Source organism: Orcinus orca, chromosome 13 (genome assembly GCF_937001465.1).
Source record: "Orcinus orca chromosome 13, mOrcOrc1.1, whole genome shotgun sequence".
In the NCBI taxonomy this organism is placed as follows: Eukaryota; Metazoa; Chordata; class Mammalia; order Artiodactyla; family Delphinidae; genus Orcinus; species Orcinus orca.
Window position 1 is genome coordinate 29948245 of NC_064571.1, and position 20825 is coordinate 29969069.

At 37.1% G+C, this 20825-nt stretch overlaps 1 protein-coding gene and 1 pseudogene across 15 annotated transcripts in view; one reads left to right on the forward strand and one right to left on the reverse strand.

Moving 5' to 3' along the window:
- Window positions 1-20825, forward strand: part of EXOC6B (exocyst complex component 6B) — a 721405-nt gene that overhangs the window by 107225 nt on the left and 593355 nt on the right. The window lies entirely within an intron of this gene.
- On the reverse strand, window positions 11694-13154 carry LOC105748361 (dnaJ homolog subfamily A member 1-like; annotated as a pseudogene).

Sequence of the window (20825 nt, forward strand, 5' to 3'; positions counted from 1 at the left end):
GCTACAACAAAAACTTCCATTTAGAAAAGGGAAGAACAGGAGATGTGCAGTATTACCTGCTTCATAGCAAATCATGTAATCCTTTTGGGCCATCATTGGGAAATCTTTCTGCCTTAGTAGTAGGGGAACTTCCTTGTCTAGATGTTGATTCTGTGGAAAGAACTCCTTTGCGCATTGTTCTCCTGGGCTCTTGGCTGCATCTTAGTTTTTCTTTCCCTATTTTTTTCTGTGTACATTTCTGAAGTGTGTGCTGGGGAATATACCTTCATTTGAAGATTTTTTTCTCTCTCTCTGTAGATATACACATACATCTGCATTTACACTTATATCTACAACCACATTTATATCTCTATCTTTCAGTGCTTACTTTCTGCTTCTACAAGTTTAGGAGCCCAAGGGTTGTTTTAAGGTTCTGAACAAAGTTTTATTTAGTCCAGATTTGTGGGGTTTTGACATTACAGTTAACTCAAAACTTAGTAGACCTCTGATCTGTCTCTTTCCAATAGGTTCTATTTAGATACCATACCCACTGTTCTTTTCTAAATATAATTTTCAGGAATGATTTTTTTTCTTCTTCCCTGTTTGGGGAGGTAGTAGAGTTGGGGGAGCATAACCCTTGCCTCATGTCTCTTTCTTACTTAGGCCCTACTTGGAGGCTATATGAAATAACGGGTAAGAAAACCATACCTGAATCTAATTTTTGCCTCAGGATTAAGTCACTTTGTTCAAGAAGGTCTTCTTTGGACTTAATTGCTCAAAATTTACCATCTTTTTCTTTTACTATTTGGGATCTATATGTGTTCAGCTTTCTAACCCTCTGAGGCCCAAGTTTCTGGCCTTGTGCTATTCCCTGTAATTTCAGTTTTCGAAGCAGGAAATTCTGTGCTCATCGTTTTTGTGTAAAACCTTGGTAAAAGCAGAAAGCAAATGCCAATATACACTATGACTCTCTCTCTACATTCACATATAGAGCTACAGACCCAATAGACATGCGGTGTGCCTTTTCATTTATTACAGGTTCCAGTTTTGCCAGTTGTTTTGCCACAATATCACAGGGCTTTTCAGGCCTTTGACTTGCTAAATATATATTCTTGTGGCCTACTGCCTGACCTCTAAACTGATGTCATTTATTTTAGGTTTTTTTGTTATGGCAACACCATTCTTCCAATGCCAGTGCCTGTTTCTTTAAATAACGATGCCTGTTGTAATAGCTAAGCTCTAAAATCTCACCGTAGAAATTTTATTTTTCGCTCATGTGACGTCCAAAATGGATGTTCCCGGTTGGGTAGCTCTTCTTTAAGTGACTGTGAAGGGATCCAGGACTCTTCCAACTTGTGGCTCTATCACTTCAACATGTGGCTTTCAATGTTACAGCAGTAGAGAAAAAAGTAAATAATGCCTGGAGATTTTTTTTTTTTAATTGACCAGGCTTGTAAGTGATACATATGACTGCTGCCAACATTACATCAGCAGAAGCTCATACACTGCAAGCGAGGATTAGAAATATAGTCTATCTGTGTGACCAGGAGAAAGAGGAAATACGTTTGGTGAATACCTAGCTAGTCTGCTACAACCTGCTATTACAGAGCTTAGAAAAATACATATTTCCGTGTCTCTTGTCTGTTTTTCTTCACAATTTCATCTCTTTGACATTTCTCCCCCATATGTTTGCTTTCTAATTTACTAATCCAGTTTTTAGCATTGTCTATGCCACTATTCAGAACTTTATCATCATCATCAGTTTTAGTTCAGCAACTGCAATTTTGGCCTTAAAAATGTGTTCTTTTCCTTAAAAAAAATTCTAAGTGGCCTTTAGAATCATACAAGAAAACAGATTTGAAAATATCACTTAATATTGATAGTTGGTCTGGGAGCTTCTGGAAATTATGTAAATGATTGTGCTTTTTCTTGGTGGACATCTCCCGTTTTCTTCTTCCACTTACCCTATCCTGAGTTGCTGCATTGACCCATGGGTGGGGCTTTGTCCTTAGTACAATGAAATGATGGAGGCAGTTGGTAGATTGGCTTATCTTTGGGATATACCAGTTAAACTACCAGAAGGACTCCACCCTAATTAGGGTTTAATGAGCAAATTTGGCTCCAGACTTTTACCTGAGATTATAATCTCAAACTGTTAGTTGTCCAATTTTATCAAGAGATATGATGCAAAAAATACTATTTGAGGATGATGCAAAAATACTGTTTGAGGATGACCTGAAGGATATGTAGTTTATACATTTCTCTGTATTCCAACTATTATATTCTCTCTGGATAAAGCTTTATCTGTAGGAAGCTTTTTGCTTTGATTACATGTGGGAGGCAGAATTCTAAGATGGTCCCCAGGATTCCTGCCCCCTGGTCTATGCATCCTGTAAAATCCTCTCCCTTGAGCGTGTGAACCTAATATGTAAGGTGAGAACCTTTAAAAGAGGGTCTAGAGGTCAGATATAAAGTTAGAGAGATTAAAAACTGCAGCAGATGCTTTACTATTGGTCTTGAAGAAACAGAATGCCATGCTTTGGAGGGGGCCACACGGCAGGGAACTGTAGGCAGCCTTGAGTTGCTGAGAGCTATCCCCAGCCGACAGTCAGCAAGAAAATGGGGACCTGAGTTCTACAACCACAAGGAACTGGATTCTGCCAACAGTATGAGTGAACTTAGAAGACTGTGAGCTCCAGATGAAACCACAGACCTGACTGACATCATGATTTCAGCCTGTCAAGACCCTGAGCAGAAGGCCCAGCAAAAACATGTTGAACTCCTGACCCATGGAAACTTAGATAATAATTGTGTGTAGTTTCAAGTCACTAAGTTTATAGTAGTATGTTACACAGCAGTAGAAAACTAATATTCTCTGTTACTTTGGTCTTGAATAGAATTACTTTTTACTAAACTGTACATTTTTATTTTAATTTTGCCTTTGGGTCTAGGAAACAATGGTATAGTCAGTCTGGTTTAAAAGGTGTCAAGCTAGAAGTTTCTGAGTCTTTCACTTGTCTTCCAATATACAATACCTGGGAAGCTGCAGAAAAGTAAGAAAAATGTATAAGTATGAAAACTAGGATAGAAGTTCAATCATATAGCAGAATCTGAGGAGGAATTTAAAAATTGTCCATTCTACTGTGTATTACCATATCGAATTTTAAGTCAAGCGGTCTTATTTTACAAAAAAAAACGTTTCATGTTCCTGTATATATCTTTTTAACATGGTATTGTAATGAAAGCATTTAATGGACCCACCTATGAGTCTGCCATGGGAAGTAGAGCCATAGTTAAAGCAAGTAGAAAAACCCTCCCTTTTATCCTATTCCATTTTCTGTGTTGATATTCTTACAGTGTGCTTCCAAAATACTGTGTATGTCTTATTTTTGAATAATCACCTTAGCTTGAACTGTTTTATAAAAAATGTCTAAAGTAGTTCTTCGTTAATTGTCTGCTGTTTTTTAGTTCTCCTTTTGAAATTGATTTCTGTAATTCACTTGTTAGGGAATTGATTTGTGCAGGAGGGAAGTTCTGTATTTGTTATTTTGGTTAGTTTGCCTTAGGCTTTGTGGGACTAAATAACATTTGTAAGGTAAACATTCTTGGCTAGGTTGATTTCTATGTGGGGCCCTTTAACAAAGGGAAGGATTTACTTACTTTTAAAATTCTAACTTGGCTTTGCCAAATTATATAGGTTATATGACTGATGCTTAGAAAAGGAACTGCTTGCTTATAAAAGAAATGGAAGGCTCCCCAGGCATTCTTCCTTTAGTAACTAGTTTTAAAGAAACTGCTCCTTGGGTGAGATTAACTGTCACCGTGGTTCTTTCAGCCCTTGACTTTCTTTGATTAAGTCTTGACTAGAGCAAAATGTGTTGTTTTATTTATTGTGTAGAACATCTTTGACTTAGATCAGGCATAGTACTACCAACTGAGTTCACATAGGCCATGCAATGACTGCCAAGTAAAAGCATTATTGCTGTTGAAATCTCTTTTGTGCTGGATGCTATGCAAAACTTCCACAGAATATGGCCTTTGGAGTCAAAGAAGTTGGTGCTCACTTGGTTTGGTGTTCCTGGATTTACTTTTTCTTTTCTTTTCTTCTTGATTTTGGTATTTTTGTGTTTGTACTAATTCTTGCTCCTTATTCTTTGATGATATGGATGGCCTGCGGGTAAGGTGGGGGAATGTGAGAGCTGTGTTATATGGGATTCTTGAAGTAGGCAACAATCAGAGTAGCTTATGATAGATAGTACAATTTTAGAATCTGAGCTTATGATAGATAGTACAATTTTAGAATCTGAGCTTATGATAGTACAATTTTAGAATCTGAGCTTATGATAGATAGTACAATTTTAGAATCTGAAGAGGATAGTAGGGATTTAGTTTACTGTTCAGTAATATGATAGTTAACAGAATAGACTTTGGAGTTTGGATTAAACTCCTAGATTTGTCATTTGCTAGCTGTATGACAGTGGGCAAGTTACTAAACATCACATTCAGTCTTCACAACTGTACAGTTGGAATTTTTAATCTTCTTTGAAACGATGTGGAAATATTTAGGGAAATCAAGTACTTAGCTTAGTCCCAGGCTTATAATACATGTTAAATTAAAAGAAAGAAAAAAAAGAACCATCCTAGATGAATGGTGAACGTAAATAGATTCTAAGAGTATGGAGAAGGAGAAGATTAAAATTAGAGTTAAACTTGATGATTGAACTACTTTTAATTTTATTCCTAAAATTCAATTTTCGGTGACAATTTTCAGCCTTGAATTAGATCTCATTTTTAATCAGTTTTTTTCTCCTTACCATAAAAATTATTTCTATTGTATACACTTCTAAAATATTTTGAACCTGAGTTCAGTTAAAAAGATGACAATTAAATTTAAAAGATCAATGACCCTTGATTCATGTTGAGTGAAAGAAGAAAGAGAATTTATTCCTTAAATCTAATTTGATGGCAATATTACAGTTTGCTTTTGAGTTTTCTTCAGGATAAAAAGGAAACTATATGGTGTGTGTATATATAATAAACATATTATTTATTTGCTTTGGCTAAGCAAAGCATACCAGCTTATCAGGAGAAATTTTCTTGTTATTAAATTTTAAGAGAAAATTGTCATATGGGTTCTCAGTATAATTTGTGAACATGGATTTTTAGTGTGCTCATCCTAAAATAGACCATTACTTTAGAGGAACAGCAGCTATTGCAATACTTACACCATCTCCCACAAATATACTACATATATGCATATATATATATATGTTTCAGTTATTTTAAGATTAAATTCTTTTGAGAATATTCCTTTTACTGAGCCTTGGCTTGTACTAGAAAGCAGTAATACTTAATTTAAAACAATATGGTATCATAAGAATAAACTGCTGAGTAGAACAGAATACAAGTTCAGAAATTGACCCAAATGTATAGTATAAGAATTTAATAAGTGATAAAGGTAGTGTTATACAAGAGGCATAGACACACACACATTAGTATTATGCCATATAGGTATAAAGTAACTTTTCCTCAGTAAACCTTATAGGCAGAAAGGTCAGAATAGTGCCTGAGAATACCATCTTCCTGTCATTTTGTGGAGGGACCTGATGGGTTCAACTTTGCTGTATAAACAGTGGGACATGCCTCAGGAGAAGGACCCTGCTCTTGTAATATTGATAGGGAAGCTGGGAGAAGGGCAAGAACATCTAGTCAATATGTACTAGGTGGATCCTTGCTGGTCAGAGAAATGACTTGGCTAGGGGAATTCTATCAATGCCTCTTAGATTAGCTAAAGAGACTTAGTATTCTTCAGATGAGCTGACTCAGTCTATTGAGTTAGTAACTAGTTTTACCAGTTCATTGCTAAGCTTTGAGAATGGGGAAGGTAGAGAGCCACTAGGGCCCTCCAAGGTAGCATCTCATGGCACTAGGGAATGCTGTTAGCATGACTGCTGCTTTACTTATCTGTCTTCCCAACCAGTTTATGGTCTCTGTAAGGACAGAGGTATGTTTTTTACCTTTATATCTTCAGCACCTTGCTAGCATAGTGCTTGGTCATAGTAGATAGTCAATAAATCAATTAATTACTCTTAATTGTGTATTTAATTAAATTTAATGTACCTACACCTTAACATTTTTCAGGAAAAGCCATCCTTTTTTTTTAATATTCTAAGGTATATCCGCTTATTCCAATTATATTCTTAAGTATATGAAAACATTAAAATTGCACTTTGAATGGATTTTGAAACTATCTGAAAATACTGTGGAGGTACTAAGAAGTGATCAAATTAACTTCTTGTTAAAGATAGTGGGTCGAACACATATATTTCTATCTTCCACCTCTCCAAACTCATAAAAACAACAGCTAAGGGAATTTTTTTAAAAAACACGAGCTCCCAAACATAAAGACTCTAGGAGAGCAGGTGATAGCAACATTTTTTGGAAATTGGAAAGTAAAAAGATGTGTGATAATTGTCCTAACATATCCAAGAAAACTCAGTCCTAAACCAGTAGTAGAAGAAAATGAGAACAACCCAATTTTTAGTGTTTTGCAGAACCCCTATGTTTAAGAAATTGCTGGCATCAGGGAAAGGGGGTAAAATTGATGGCCAAACAGGAAGATTGGTTGAATGTCTATTTCAGAACCAGTTAGACATCTGGATTCCTTACCCAGCTTTTTCCTATCAGTTAACTACCTGATCTCAACTCTAGCTGAAGATCAGAGAACAATAGACACAAACTGAAAACAGTGAAAGTTTATATACTAAATACTGAGATTTATCCTAAATCTCACAGCCCTCTTTTCTGATTTGGTTCCCAGAACCAGGCTTATACCCTTCAGGTGTGAGATTGGAAGATAATCTGAATACTCTGAATAATATGATTAGCCCAAGAGAAGTATCCTAAAGATATGTCCACTGAGTAGTCCCTAGTAAAAAGGGCAAGTCAGATCACTTTGAAGGCCACAGTAGACTAGACTGATGTACATTCAGTCAGCTTTTTAGTTTCCCAATTTAAAATTTGAGCAGATGGCTAAGGATCAGCAGATATTTGAGAAAAGATTCTAACATGAAAGTAGAGTCAGAACAAACACATACAAAGAAGCAACTTGGAGAAGATAGGGACTATGCAAGAAGAGGAAAACCTAAAAGGCAAAAAAACCCAAACTATCGTCAGTAGCATTAGAAAGATAATAGAAAATAAATTACATGTAAAAAGCAAGATCAGAATGCTGCATAAAAGGAGAAGTGCAGAGAACAAAAAGAATTTTAGAAATTAAAAATATGATAGCAGAAAACACTTAAAGGAGGGTTTGGAAAATAAAGTTAAAAATATATTCCAGAGAGAAGAGTAAAAAGAAAAAGAGATAGAACATGGGAAATAGAAAAGATATAAGAATATTAAGGGGCAGTGTAGGCGATCCAGCATTTGAATACTAAGCATTTTAGAAAAATAAAGCAAAAATGAAGGGAAGGAATTCATCACAGAAATAATATGGGAAAATTTCCCAAAATTCTAAGACATGAACATGCAGATTAAAGGACCCACCAAGTATCCAACAAAAGGCATGAAAAGAGGCTTATATAAAGGCATATTGTGAATTTTCAGAAGCCAGAGGTCAAAGTGAAAATCCTAAATGTCTTTAGAGGTTAAAAACAATATCTTATATGGCTTGGCTATGTATTGCATTTATACAGTTATAATAATTAAATGCTAAAAGTTAATATAGGTAATTAATCCATTGGTTTATCTCTGTTGTAGAGGGATATGTGAATGGACACTGCACAGATATTTGGTGCTGGTGTGTTAAGAATGTGAAAGAGGGCTTCCCTGGTGGTACAGTGGTTTGAGAGTCCGCCTGCCGATACAGGGGATGCGGGTTCGTGCCCCTGTCCGGGAAGATCCCACATGCCGCGGAGCGGCTAGGCCCGTGAGCCATGGCCGCTGAGCCTGCGTGTCCGGAGCCTGTGCTCCGCAACGGGAGAGGCCACAACAGTGAGAGGCCCGCGTACCGCAAAAAAAAAAGGAATGTGAAAGAGACCTTAAACCCCCGTCTTCCATGGTGGAAAGTCAATAGATAATGCTTAGAACTAAAAAACCCCACAATAACCAAAAGGCAGAAACAATCCTAGTGTCCATTGATGGATGGATAAACAAAATGTGGTATATACATATAATGGAATATTTTTTAGCCTTAAAAAAGGAAATTTGGACACATGCTACAACATGAATGAACCTTGAAGACATTATGCTAAGTGAAATAAGCCAGGCATGAAAGGACAAATATTGTATAGTTCCACTTATCTGAGGTTCTGAAGTAGTCAAATTCATAAAGACAGAAGGTAGAATGATGGTTTCCAGGGGCTAGCAGTAAAAGGGATGAGGAGTTAATGTTTAATGGGTACAGAGTTTTGGTTGGGGAAGATGAAGAAGTTCTGAAGATGGGTGGTGGTGATGGTTGTCCAACAAGGTGAATGTACCTAATGGCACAGAACTGTACAGTTAAAAATGGTTAAAATGGAAAATTTTATGTCATAAATTTTACCACAATTAAAAAAACCTACAGAAATAAGCAGTAGCACACATAAGCATGGTATGTAGAGATAAAGATGTAAGCATCAAAAGAGTGGTTGCTTCTGGGGAGCAGGATTTGGGGAGAAAGAGGAGAGGAGGAAACGGTTGTTTCTCATAATAAACTCTTTATGTATAACTTAACTATGCATATTTTTGCATGTATAACTTAGGGAAGATATATTGAACACACACAAAAGGAAAAGAAACTTAAGTCAGATTAGGTGTATGTGTATAATATGGGATTTGTTGGTGGACTGGATATGAGGTAGTAAATGTTCCAACTCTCAGGGTACAGAGGAAGCGTTCCCTTATTTAAGGGACTATTTATACCTATCTATGGCATTATTGATTTTCTTTTCTGTTTTATGTGGGTAATTGAGGAGTCTCCAGTCTTCAGATTCATAGCTGTAACAAGGTGGGAAAGGAATTATTTGTTAGTTGTAACTTAAACTGAGGTCCATTCAAATCTCTGTTGTATTGTGTGCCTTATTAAAGAAGTGAACAGATAAATTTGATTTAATAGGCAACAAAGCAAATTAAAAAAAATAATATAAAAATCTTGAAAGTGATGATAAAGGTTGCAAATTTGTGATAACCAGAATGTTCTCTTTCCCTTGCCTTGAATTCTTAAGTTAAATATTTACCATTGTTCAGAAGAGAATATGAGTTCTTCAATACCTTCCTTTGGTTGCAAAATGTCACACTACCTCACCCCTGCCACTGTTGCAGGTTCACACTCATTTCATACTTGGGCATGTGTTCTGGTGAGTGAGTAGTCCCTGTGCTGCTGCAGGAGAAGATGGGGAAAGAGGGAGTTAAAAGAGCAGTGAAGGAAAGTAGTGCTGATAGGCTAGCTTACATATAATTTGACTTGGCCTCAGAGTTTTGTGGGAGAGAGCCAGTGTTAACTTTCTGTTAAATTTACAATAAAGGAAAATGACCTACACTATGAAGTTTTTCTTCGGTAGTTCGTACAATAACTGAACTTCATTCCGTTACAATATTCCTGGGATTTCCTGCAGCCTCCAAGTATCATGAAAAATTGTACCACACTAATGTGGAAATGAAATTCAGGTCACTGAACTCACTTTTTTTTTTTTTTTGCGCTATGCAGGCCTCTCACTGTTGTGGCCTCTCCCGTTGCGGAGCACAGGCTCCGGCCGCGCAGGCTCAGCGGCCATGGCTCACGGGCCCAGCCGCTCCGTGGCATGTGGGATCTTCCCAGACCGGGGCACAAACCTGCGTCCCCTGCATCGGCAGGCGGACTCTCAACCACTGCGCCACCAGGGAAGCCCCCTAAACTCACTTTTGACTTGAACTTGAGACCAGCACTTTCAATCTAACTTATCAGGTGGAAATGAATTGATCTTATTGACATAAATAAGATGCTACCTGTTTGTGTTTTTATTATATAATTTAGCCTCTGAAATATGCAATGATATGAAAGGTTATTTAAAATGATGCCTTAAATATAATATGTAAATATACAGCCTAAGTGCTGTTAAATATTACTGTACAGGGGGCCAAGAACAACCACTTTATTGTCTTTATTATCAGATTAAGTTTATTATTATTTTTTAAAAAGCCTTTATTTTCAAATTGTATTTATTTATTTATTTTTGGCTGCGTTGGGTCTTTGTTGCTGCGCGCGGGCTTTCTCTAGTTGGGGTGAGCGGGCTTCTCATTGCGGTGGCTTCTCTAGTTGCGGAGCAGGGCTCCAGGCGTGTGGGCTTCAGTAGTTGTGGTGCGTGGGCTCAGCAGTTGTGGTTTGCGGGCTCTAGAGCGCAGGCTCAGTAGTTGTGGCGCATGGGCTTAGTTGTTCCGTGGCATGTGGGATCTTCCTAGACCAGGGCTTGAACCCGTGTCCCCTGTATTGGCAGGCAGATTCTTAACCACTGCACCACCAGGGAAGCCCCAAGCCTTTATTTATTTGCTTATTTATTTTTGGCCGCACAGCGCAGCTTGCCCGGGCCCTTGGCAGTAGAAGCACGGAGTCCTAACCACTGGACCACCAGGGAATTCCCATTATCAGATGAAGTTTAGATCTGTTCAGACACAGCCTCTCTCTGCCTTTCTAAATGATGAATGGAAGCAAGATGTATTTTCATCTCATTGGAATGAACTATTAAAGTTTATGTTTAATAGGTAGTGATCTCTCACTACAGGTCTGAACGAACTAGTATTCTTTCTTTTTTTTTGCTTTGTAATCAGTATATTAAGGAGACATTCATACATTTCAAGAATTGCTTAATTCTGATATCCAGATTTAAGCTTGTGAGAATATGACTTTAAACATACAATTAAAGCTATTCATAGTTTGCTATACTACCAACATTAAATTACAGTTTCTTTGGAGCATAAGTTAAATGGTTTAAAGTAAGCCTGTAATATACCTGCAAAACACCTTCCTAACTCATACATGCAAATTACTTCTTCATGTAAAGGTCTTATCACTCCAGCCTCTAAGTTACCCTGCTCCAGAAGTCACTACTCTTAAGGCTTACTGTGGTCCAAAGAGAAGGAAAAAAAAAAAAAAGTAACCAGGACCAATAACTAGATATATTAAAAAAAGATGGCCCAGCAGAAGGGAATGCAGTTCAACAAATGCAAGCCCTCAAGAAGCAGCATGTTATATGATAAACCCCTTCTTTAGAAAGGTATCATTTCTATCACTGATACCACAGGCTAAATTAAATTATATAGCATGCCATCTTCAAGTAACAGTTGAGGCAATAGAATAAAGGCAGAGGCATCACAATGAATCCCACTTAATACCACTGTACAGACCAACACTTCTCTACAAATTCTCTGACTGCCAGTTAAATCCAGTTTTAACTTCATAGCTGAACAATTAAGGGTCATACACTGAAGTCAATACATATACCTGGCATTTCAGTCTAAGCTATTCCATGTACATAGCTGAAATCAGTTACAAAGTATGGCCTAACAAATGCTAGGGGAAATTTTTTAAAGTAGTTTTTACAAGTATTCAACTTATCTTGCACACTGAAGTCATCATACATACAGGGCAAAGTCAGCGCTTTTATATTTGAGTTTATTCTTCATTTAACTTTTAAAACACTACTATAGTTGAATATTAAAACAAACAATAGCAAGTAGTGAGCATATTATGATTATAGTTCTTCACTCAATCACTACTGCAAATAAAATGCCAGCAGTGAGTGTTATTCACTGGCCCCATTAGGAGGTCTGACACTGAACACCACCCTGAGGATGATGTTCATCATCCTCATATGCTTCTCCATTGTGGTGGCACTGTCTTTCCTGATTTGGATCAAAGTCCACTAGTTCTGCCTGGTCCATTTCATCAGTCTCTTCCACTTCCTTCCTCTCAGGTTGGAGTTTTTCCAGCAAAGAGAGTTTATCAGGGGAGAGAAAGCCATTCTCAGGAAAGTTTACCTTAAATTCATCGATGATGCGACCCTTTTAATGTGATCTACGATAAATTGGCATGCCTTCATTTAGCACACACTTGATATCTCCACGCTCGACAGTCTGACCTGGATGAGAAGTGATGACTGTGGTGCGGTTGTCAAGAGTAGATATTGGCTTTTGGAAGCCACACAATGCCTCAACCAGCTGTATGTCCATACACATGAGAAGGTCTTCTCCTCGTCGAGTAAAAACAGCATGGTCCTCCTGATCTAAAATGATGATAATATCTCCTGGCTCCAGTCCTGGTTCTTGGTGTCTCCTTCACCGTGGAATGTTATCTTCTGGTCATCTTTCATGCCTTTGTTAATGTGAACATCTAGAATTTTCTTCTCTCAAACTACCTTCCCTCCATTGCAGCTTTTACATCTATCTTTAGGACTGATCTGCTCCCCATGGCCCTGGCACTCCATGCAGACAGACTGAATTTGCTGGACCATTCCAGGTCCTATTTGATGAATTCTTATTTGCATTCCAGTACCTCGGCAATTGAGAAGCACTTTACTGCTCCTTTCTTAGCATCTCGGCCTTCACATTTGTCACAAATCACATTCTTTTGCAGATCTAGTTTTCTTTTTGCACCATAAATCTTCTAAGGTTACTGTGAGTTGATGCACAACATTTTTACCTCTCCTTTCTCTTTGCATCCTGCCTCTTCCTCCAAAAAACATATCAAAGATGTCCATGGGGGAGCCCAAACCACCACCTGCTCCACCTTCTTTAATTGCCTGTTCTCCTCCTTTGTCATATAATTCCCTTTGCCTCAGAGAGCACTTCGAAAGCTTAAGAAATCTGTTTAAACTTCTCTCCTACATTTGGATTCTTATCAGGGTGGTACTTCAAGGCCAGTTTCCTGTAAGCCTTTTTCAGTTCTTCTTGGGTGGCATTGGGTTTGACCCCCAAAACATCATAAGTGGTTTCTTTCACCGTTTTCTACAGTCGGTGAGATGAGTGGGTCAGTGGGCGATGAGTGGGTCAGTGGGCCGGTGCCGGCGTGGGGGAGCGGGAAGGAGCGCGTTGTGGTGCGCAGCTCGGGCAGCCGCCACTCCTCCGCCTTTTCGAGGAGCGTACTATCTTACTCTGCTTGTGTATGGATGATGTTTTCTCAAGTCAGATATAACAACTGCATGATTGAAATATGGAATAGATATTTTAAAACAAAGACTTGCTTCTCTTTTACTTGCATCTCTTTATATGGTTGGGGTCCCCCTCTCCATTTCCTTTCCTTTTTCTTCTCTTATTTTTTCTCTATTTCTCTCTTTTTTTTTTTCTCTCTCTCTTTCTCTTTCTCTGTTTGCCTCTCTCTTAGTTCTAGAAATCCTGCTTGTAAGACCTGAGAATTCAGCTTCATCTTGAGCAGCCTTACATGCTGACCACCCCAACTGAGAATCTTTATTTTAAAAAGTCAACCATGATATAAGATCTGAAACCATAATAAAGTTTGAGAATCGTGGTATTTGCTCTCTATTATGTGTATGTTTAGCTGTGTGGATAATGGTTCTTTGGTCTAAAGAACAGTTCCAAGTTTGACATTTTTAAAGGGTTTAAATTCAAGGATAAGAACTCATCAGTTCTGGTTCTTCCCAGATCTCAGATTTTCTTGATGTTCTGATATGCTTTCACTATTAATTCTAATTAAATTCTAATATCTAATCTTATATTAACACAGTGAATGTACAAAGCAAACAAGGACACTAAAGACATGTTTTAAAATGGTTGTTAAGTCTTGCATATTTTTACTTAAATGTGATTAATCCTTGGGCCCTGCCTACAGATAGTAATTTATTCTACTGTTTGAACTGCATCTTAAATTTGGCGAATGCTTTCTCACATTTCGTGCTTATTTACCCCAAGTTTAGATCTGTTTAATATCATTTTATAAAATAGATCTCATAGAGATCTGGTCATTTGGTCATTTCAACTGTCTTTTATTTTTTAATGCTTTCATTGGGCTAGCAGGGATCATTAATACCCAAGAAAATTGGTCTCATGTAGTTGACTATAAAAATTACTGTAACGTTTTATAAGTAGGAGAATTATGAGTTATAAAATGTTATAATCAAAGAGGCATTAGCACCAATCAAAGCTACTTTTACTTTAGAAAGGTTGAGTTTGATTATATTGGTTATAAGAACACTTCGAGATAGTGGTCTTAGAATGTAGACCCTTAAATGGGAGAAAGGAGACTGGATCCATTGCTGACTCTCTCAAGGACCATAGGCATTTACTTATTATCAACTTGGCTTGCACTAATTGCAGACTAGGAGAGGTGGTGCCTTACCTTATCTTTGTCATGCAGTTATAGTGATAATAGAGAATACAGAGCAGCAGTCAACTCTCTTTGTAATAATTTTTAGAGAAAATTAGCTCATATCCATTCCTAGTCAAGTCTTTCTTGTAGAAAATTTCTTTTGTAGTGTCTTCAATATTAAAGAGCATAGGTTTGGAATCAAGAAAGCTGGGTTGAAACTTCTCACTTATAATGGGCAAAACACTTAATCTAAGCCTTATTTTCCTCTTTTATTAATGTGTCTAATAAGATCATGTATGCACTTAATAAATATGGCATTTTTGGATTTTTTTGTTTTGAGATCTATGTGATTTTATCAGGCAATTAGTCTTCAGTGTAGCTTGGATATTGATAGCTTAATACCAGCTGTCTTTCTGCCTCTCCATCTTCTTATTAAATGATTGCAACTACATTTTTTTCATAAGTAGTTTTAAACAAACTGATTTGGGAAAGCATGAGCCACTACTTTTAGAGGGAAAAAAATTTTTTTTAACCTGAAGGTTTTCCTTATTTTTTTCAGGCTTCAGTGTTAAGAAATGCAGGGTTTTTGTTTGTTTTGTTTTTTGTACTATATTGCAATAATTGCTTTAATGTCAGTGAGAAACCAAACCTTACATCTGCTTAAATGGGCAATTCAGACCTTAGAAATTAGTGAGACTTAAATGGATATCTTTATTTTGTTGATGGAAATTGTATTTTGGGTTCTTAGTCTTTCTACAGTCTCTTGAAGTAACTTCACTATGCATGTGGTGATCGTGTTTCTCAGTTACTAGATTGAGCTATACTCTGAGCTCAGTGTATTTTCTCATCTCCTGTGCTGATACTTCTTGGTATGAACAAGTCAGTTTACTGGTATGCTGTACTTCCCTTTTGACAATTCTAGATGCCTGCCACGTGTGCAGAGTGTAGTGGAGCCAAGTTTGAGGTTTGGATTTAGAGCCCTCCCCGAATCCCCGTGGTGTGCCCTTTGACCTGGGGGATAGTTCTTACTGGCCCTGGAGAAATCCAGTTGAGAATTCCTAGGATTGTTGTGCTCTCAGTGAGTGCTTTATTCTTGTCCTCTGCCAGATGTTTTCTTTACTGAGCAAAAAAACTCCATCAAAATAATGGTAAGGGAACTGGTATGTGAGGAAATAAAAAGAAAGGAAGAAAAAGAAATATTCAAATATATTCAGGAGGGCCAGAGATGTGGACCTAAGGATGTTCTAGAACAAGAGGAATCTATTTTCTCACATCCTACTAGATCTCCCTGCTAAAAAGTTTTAGCAAGTAACCCTAGAGTAGCTTCAAAATTAAAAATATTTACATACAATATATCTTTTTTTTGGTGTCCATAACTTTTTAAACATGCATAGATTCACGTAAACACCACCACAAACAGAACAATTCCATCACCTCCCCAAATTCCTTTGTGCTACCCCTTTGTAGTCAAACCATCTCTCTATTCCTAACCCCTTGGCCATTGGTCATGAAGTTTATCAAAAGTATAGGTTGGGAAGCATATTGAACAGGTAATGAGGACTACCAGAAACTTCAGTTAATTAATTATTGCTAATTATTATCTCACTGATTGAGAATGTGACATTTCTCTTATTCCCTCTTGTTTAGGATCTCAACAGAGAAATGAACCCCAAACTAAAAACGCAGAAAAATTAAATTTTTGCAATTGAATAGTGACAGATGACCACCTAAGTTGCTGCTTTTTTAGGTCTATGTGATTCTAAGCTTTAGAGGCTTTATGACCTCTGAACCTGACTGTACTGGGATGAATTCTTTCTGTCTTCATTAGGAGGTGAATGGATAAATGCCTGCACCAAGATGGCTAGGGAATAAAACTCTGGACTGGGAAGTATGGGAAGTGGTTAGATCATTAGAGGTGAATTTTTCACTCATAGACTCTTTTGTTCTTTGTTCTTTGTGAGAGGCTATTGAACAAAGCAGTGGCAAGAGTTTATACTGTGAGCCGGAAGTTTTCAACCGACTACATTTTATTTGTTTTGAAAGCTTGCAAAAAAGTTGTTTTGTTGACAAGTTCAGGCTACTTTACCTTCCTGACATAATTTTCTAATTGCACATCTACAGCAGATTTAGAACAGCTTTCAATTATTACTTTGTGTGTGCATGCAGAGGAGAAAATGCTCTGCAGATTGGGGCAGTTGTCTGGGGGGAAAGAAAAGGCCTTGTCATGTTGTAAGTGCCTACTTGCATGTGTGTGTTTGCTTAAACTCAGAAGTCAGCCAACCATTGAGGCCTCTAGTGTGGTTAGCTATTAAAACAGAACAGTGATAATGGATCTTTATATAAATGTTTAAGTATTTGGAAATTTTTAAAATTGAGAAAATTCTGTTTTACAAATCAGGGTGGGCTGTCAGGGGAGATGATTACCCTATACCAGTTGAGATGTTAATGAGATTGGGAAGGAAGTAGGGAATTTAAGAGCCCTTATTTTTAAAGTCTTGCAATGCCAGTGCTTAAGATGTGTTCTGTGGCACACCACCATAAATCACAGAGGACTCACTTGTAGAATACTAGGTAATAAAAGGGATCTGGGACACTTGTTTGGAGGAGGGGAACCTATAGCTAGGATAGAGTTCAGGAAGTGGAACTAAGATGATAATCACTTACTGGCATTTTCTCGAGGGCATATGTCTGAATTGGCTTCATCTTATTGTTCGCATAGAACCTAGCACACTGCTTTGTACAAACTAGGCATTCAGCAAATTTTTGTTATATTATACATACATACACTTTTTTTTTCCTTTGGCAGGGCACTTATGCATTTAAGGACAGAGAATTTCCATGGATATTGTAAGAGTTTTAATATTTTCCTGGTCTTCTTAGGCTCTTAATTTGCTGATGAAACCTGTAACTGTTATGTTCAATTTTGATATCTCGAGTTGCAAATTATCTTTGAAGAACCAGCTGAAACTTTTTCACTTAGGTATAATTTTATCTTGATTCTCCTCCAGTGAAACTTTCTCACTTCTGTATACCAGTGCTATTTTTTCTTGGTAAAATATTCATAACATAAAATTTACCTTCTTAAATCATTTTAAAACGTACGGTTTTGTGGCATTAATCAGTACATTCACACTGTTGTACAATCATTACCACCATCCATCTTCAGGACTTTTTCATCTTCTAAAACTGAAACCCTGTAACCAGTGAATTAAAAGCTTATGATTTGTGCTCCAGTACTGACTGAACAAATAAAATCTTTTATATATGTGTTGAGGAACTTGTGATCTCTTTCCAGGGAAGAAAAAAAGGCGAAAAGCAAAACCGGAATTCACACAATAGCTTTTTAATTTAATAAGAAATAGATTGTAGTTCTTGAATTTTATAGATAGGTTTTTCTCTTCTTTAGTTTCCTTGAGAAATTTGTTCAGAAGCAACAACTGGAGTAGCCCTTATTCTCTGAAAGTATTTCTAGTCTGTGTATGTGTGTGTGTGTGTGTGTGTGTGTGTGTGTGTGTGTGTATTTTTGTAGTCTTTGTAACTAACAAGACAAATAGAAAGCTATATTTTTACCTTAGGTTTTGTTTTTAGTGTAATTACTTGCTGGCTTGAACCGTGGTGGTCTTAATCTTCTTTTGAGGGTTGTGCCCTTGAGTATGGTGATTTTATTCTGGTGTCAAAGAATTTAAGGATAAGGAGTATCTTTTTTTTCGGTACTATAATCTTATTTTTTGACTTAGGCTGAAGTCTGTTATTAATTTGTACCTTTCCCTTACTTCCCATATAAGAAAACAAGCAAATGTCAAAAAATAGTACGGCCTACTTTCCAACAGAATGACTTCAGCTCTCCTCAGTTTGTTAAACATATGAATCTCTTAGCTGCCCTGATGAAGAGGCTGTGGTCTATCTGGGCATGTGTTATGTTTGTCTCTTGGTAAGTCTTTAAAGCAGAGTTGGTCTTTTAACAGTGGAGAGGAGAGAGATCTATAGCAGTAGTTCTTAAACATTTTAGGGACGTAAACCTTTTGAGAATCCAATGAAAGTCATGAACCCTCTCCTCAGAAAAATTATTGTGTGGACACAAATTTTTCATAAAATGTCAGAGGATTTGAGTACTCTGTGAAATATATCCTTGTGGGAGCCATCTGGACTGTTAAGATCCAGTATGAGTATTAGATTCAGTAGTGTATTCTGAGATGCTCCTTTTCTAGTTTCATCATGGTTTGTGAAGAATACATAGTGGAAAAGCTTGAATAAAATTATAACAGTCTCACAGTTCAATTTTACATCATTAGTGAAAATGGATACTATTTTTACTAACACACTGACAGGTAGATTCAAGATGTTGGTAAATTTTTCTGACTTGCCCAGTTTAGATAGTAGATAGGTGTCTGAGAATACGTTGACCTATATTGTATACTGTGAAAGTTGGATAAGGTGGTATTTCCAAACTTTGGTTTGCCTGTGATTTCTCCTGTGCTTTTGTTACTTCTTTTTTCTTCTTACTTCTGTTGTATAGGTACTACAGAAGAAATAGAGAAGGGCAAAATAACAATGAAAATAAATTTTAACTTGAAATAGCTAGTGATAGCATAATATGAGTAAACTTAAAATGGCATATTCAGTATGACTTACACTTAAAATTGGTCATATTCAGTAGACATAAAAAGGCATTTTATAATACTTCGGTGAAGATTCACCTTTTTCTTCATAGAGAAAATACTCCTTTTTTCTGTACCTTAACCCATGTCCTAGAGAAACAGGACTTTTAAGCAGAAATTTGCTTGGCTTTCAGTACTCTTACTGCTTAATTATATGTTTCCACCATTCTTTATTGCTTCAATTCCAGTTTCAGAGGAAGAGGCTATTCCTCCTGTTTAAGACTGTTTCTTCCACTTGTGCTCAGTCTTATTTCTTTTTCTGTCAAATGTTCCATCTTTCTCTTCCTTCCTTTTTTCTTCAACCTTTCCCTTTCACTGACTCCTTCCACTTTACAGTTGACATGCTCAGGTCTCCCTTTCATTGGCTTTACCACTGTAATCCCTCTCCCTGTCACCAAACCATCCAATGCTTTTCTTCCATATTTCCTGTCTTATTGAAAGATATCACTGTTCATCCAAGATAGAAATCTGCGATGCTAAGGAATTTGATAGTTGGGTGGTAATCTAAGTGTAGTAAGTAGCATAGTAAGTAAAATATTGTGGGATGGGGGGAGGATTCATAATATTGTAAAGTAAAAATGCATTGTATTAGTAAAAGCAGAATATTAGAACCATGGAGATTCTTACTTCCTGGGATAGTTTGGAGCTTGTAATGTCTGGAAATAGAGGTGGACTAAATAGCTTGATGAGGCTCTTTTTTCAACTTTTACTACATGTACTAGAGCATGACAGCTCACTGAAACTTTTCCAAAAAATTTGACACCCTTATCTTCAAACGAAATTGAACATTTATACCCAGTAGCTGTATATTTGTATTTAAAAATTATATATGTATATTAATTTCAGTAGTAATACACATATGGTTCTAAACTTTTTTGATTATGGACTGCCTTCAGTAAAACATTTTTGTGCATATATACCTTATATATGTATATGTTATTTATTATAAGTGGTATACATATGTACTATTATTAGCTACTGTCTCTGGGCAGGATGTATATTTAGGGAGAGAGTCATTGTTAATAATGCATTTAAATTCCCCTTTCAAATAGTCATTTCTATATTTCAAATTTGGGGTGTTATTTTCGGTCAGATCTGCTTTGATCATTCTTATATTTGCCACATGATATATTTGACAGGGGGCTCTTACCAGGTGTATCAGCTATCAATTGCTCTTAACAAACTACCTCAAAACTTAATGGCTTAAAGATAATATTGATATATTTTTTCTTTTTAAAAAATATTTATTGAGTGGCATAGCTGAGGCTTAAAAAAGAGGTTTGTTCATGTTAATTCTCGGCTTTTTTTTTTTTTTTTTTGGCTGTGCCATGTGGCTTGTAGGATCTTAGTTCCCCAACCAGGGATTGAACTCGCGCCCTTGGCAGTGAAGGCGTGGAATCCTAACCACTGGACCACCGGGGAATTCCCTGATGTATTTTTTCTTATGATTCCATGCATTTGTCTGCTGTCCTCACCTTGAAGTCACTCATGTGGTTAGCTGACAGTTGGTGCCAGCTGTTGTCTTGGTTCTGTACCTGAACTCTCACCCCATAGTAGGCTAAACTGAGCTTCCTCATAGCATGGTGGTCTTCCTCATAGCATTCCTCATAGCATGGGCTCAGACAGAGAAAGAGAGCTGAAGCTGCTGGGCCTCTTAGGACCCAGAGTCCAGAATTTGGCAATGTCCATCACCTTCTGCTAGCCAAAAGCAAGTAACAAAGCCAGTCCAGATTGAAGAGCATGGAGAAATGGTCTTTACCTCTTCATAGAAGCAGCAGAGTCACATTGCTAAGGGGCATGCACACAGGGAGGCTTGATTCTTGGGGACCAATATTATAATGGTCTTACCACACCAGGATGAAGACAGGTGTTAACCCTATTTTTTAGTATTATTTCAAACCACAGTGTAT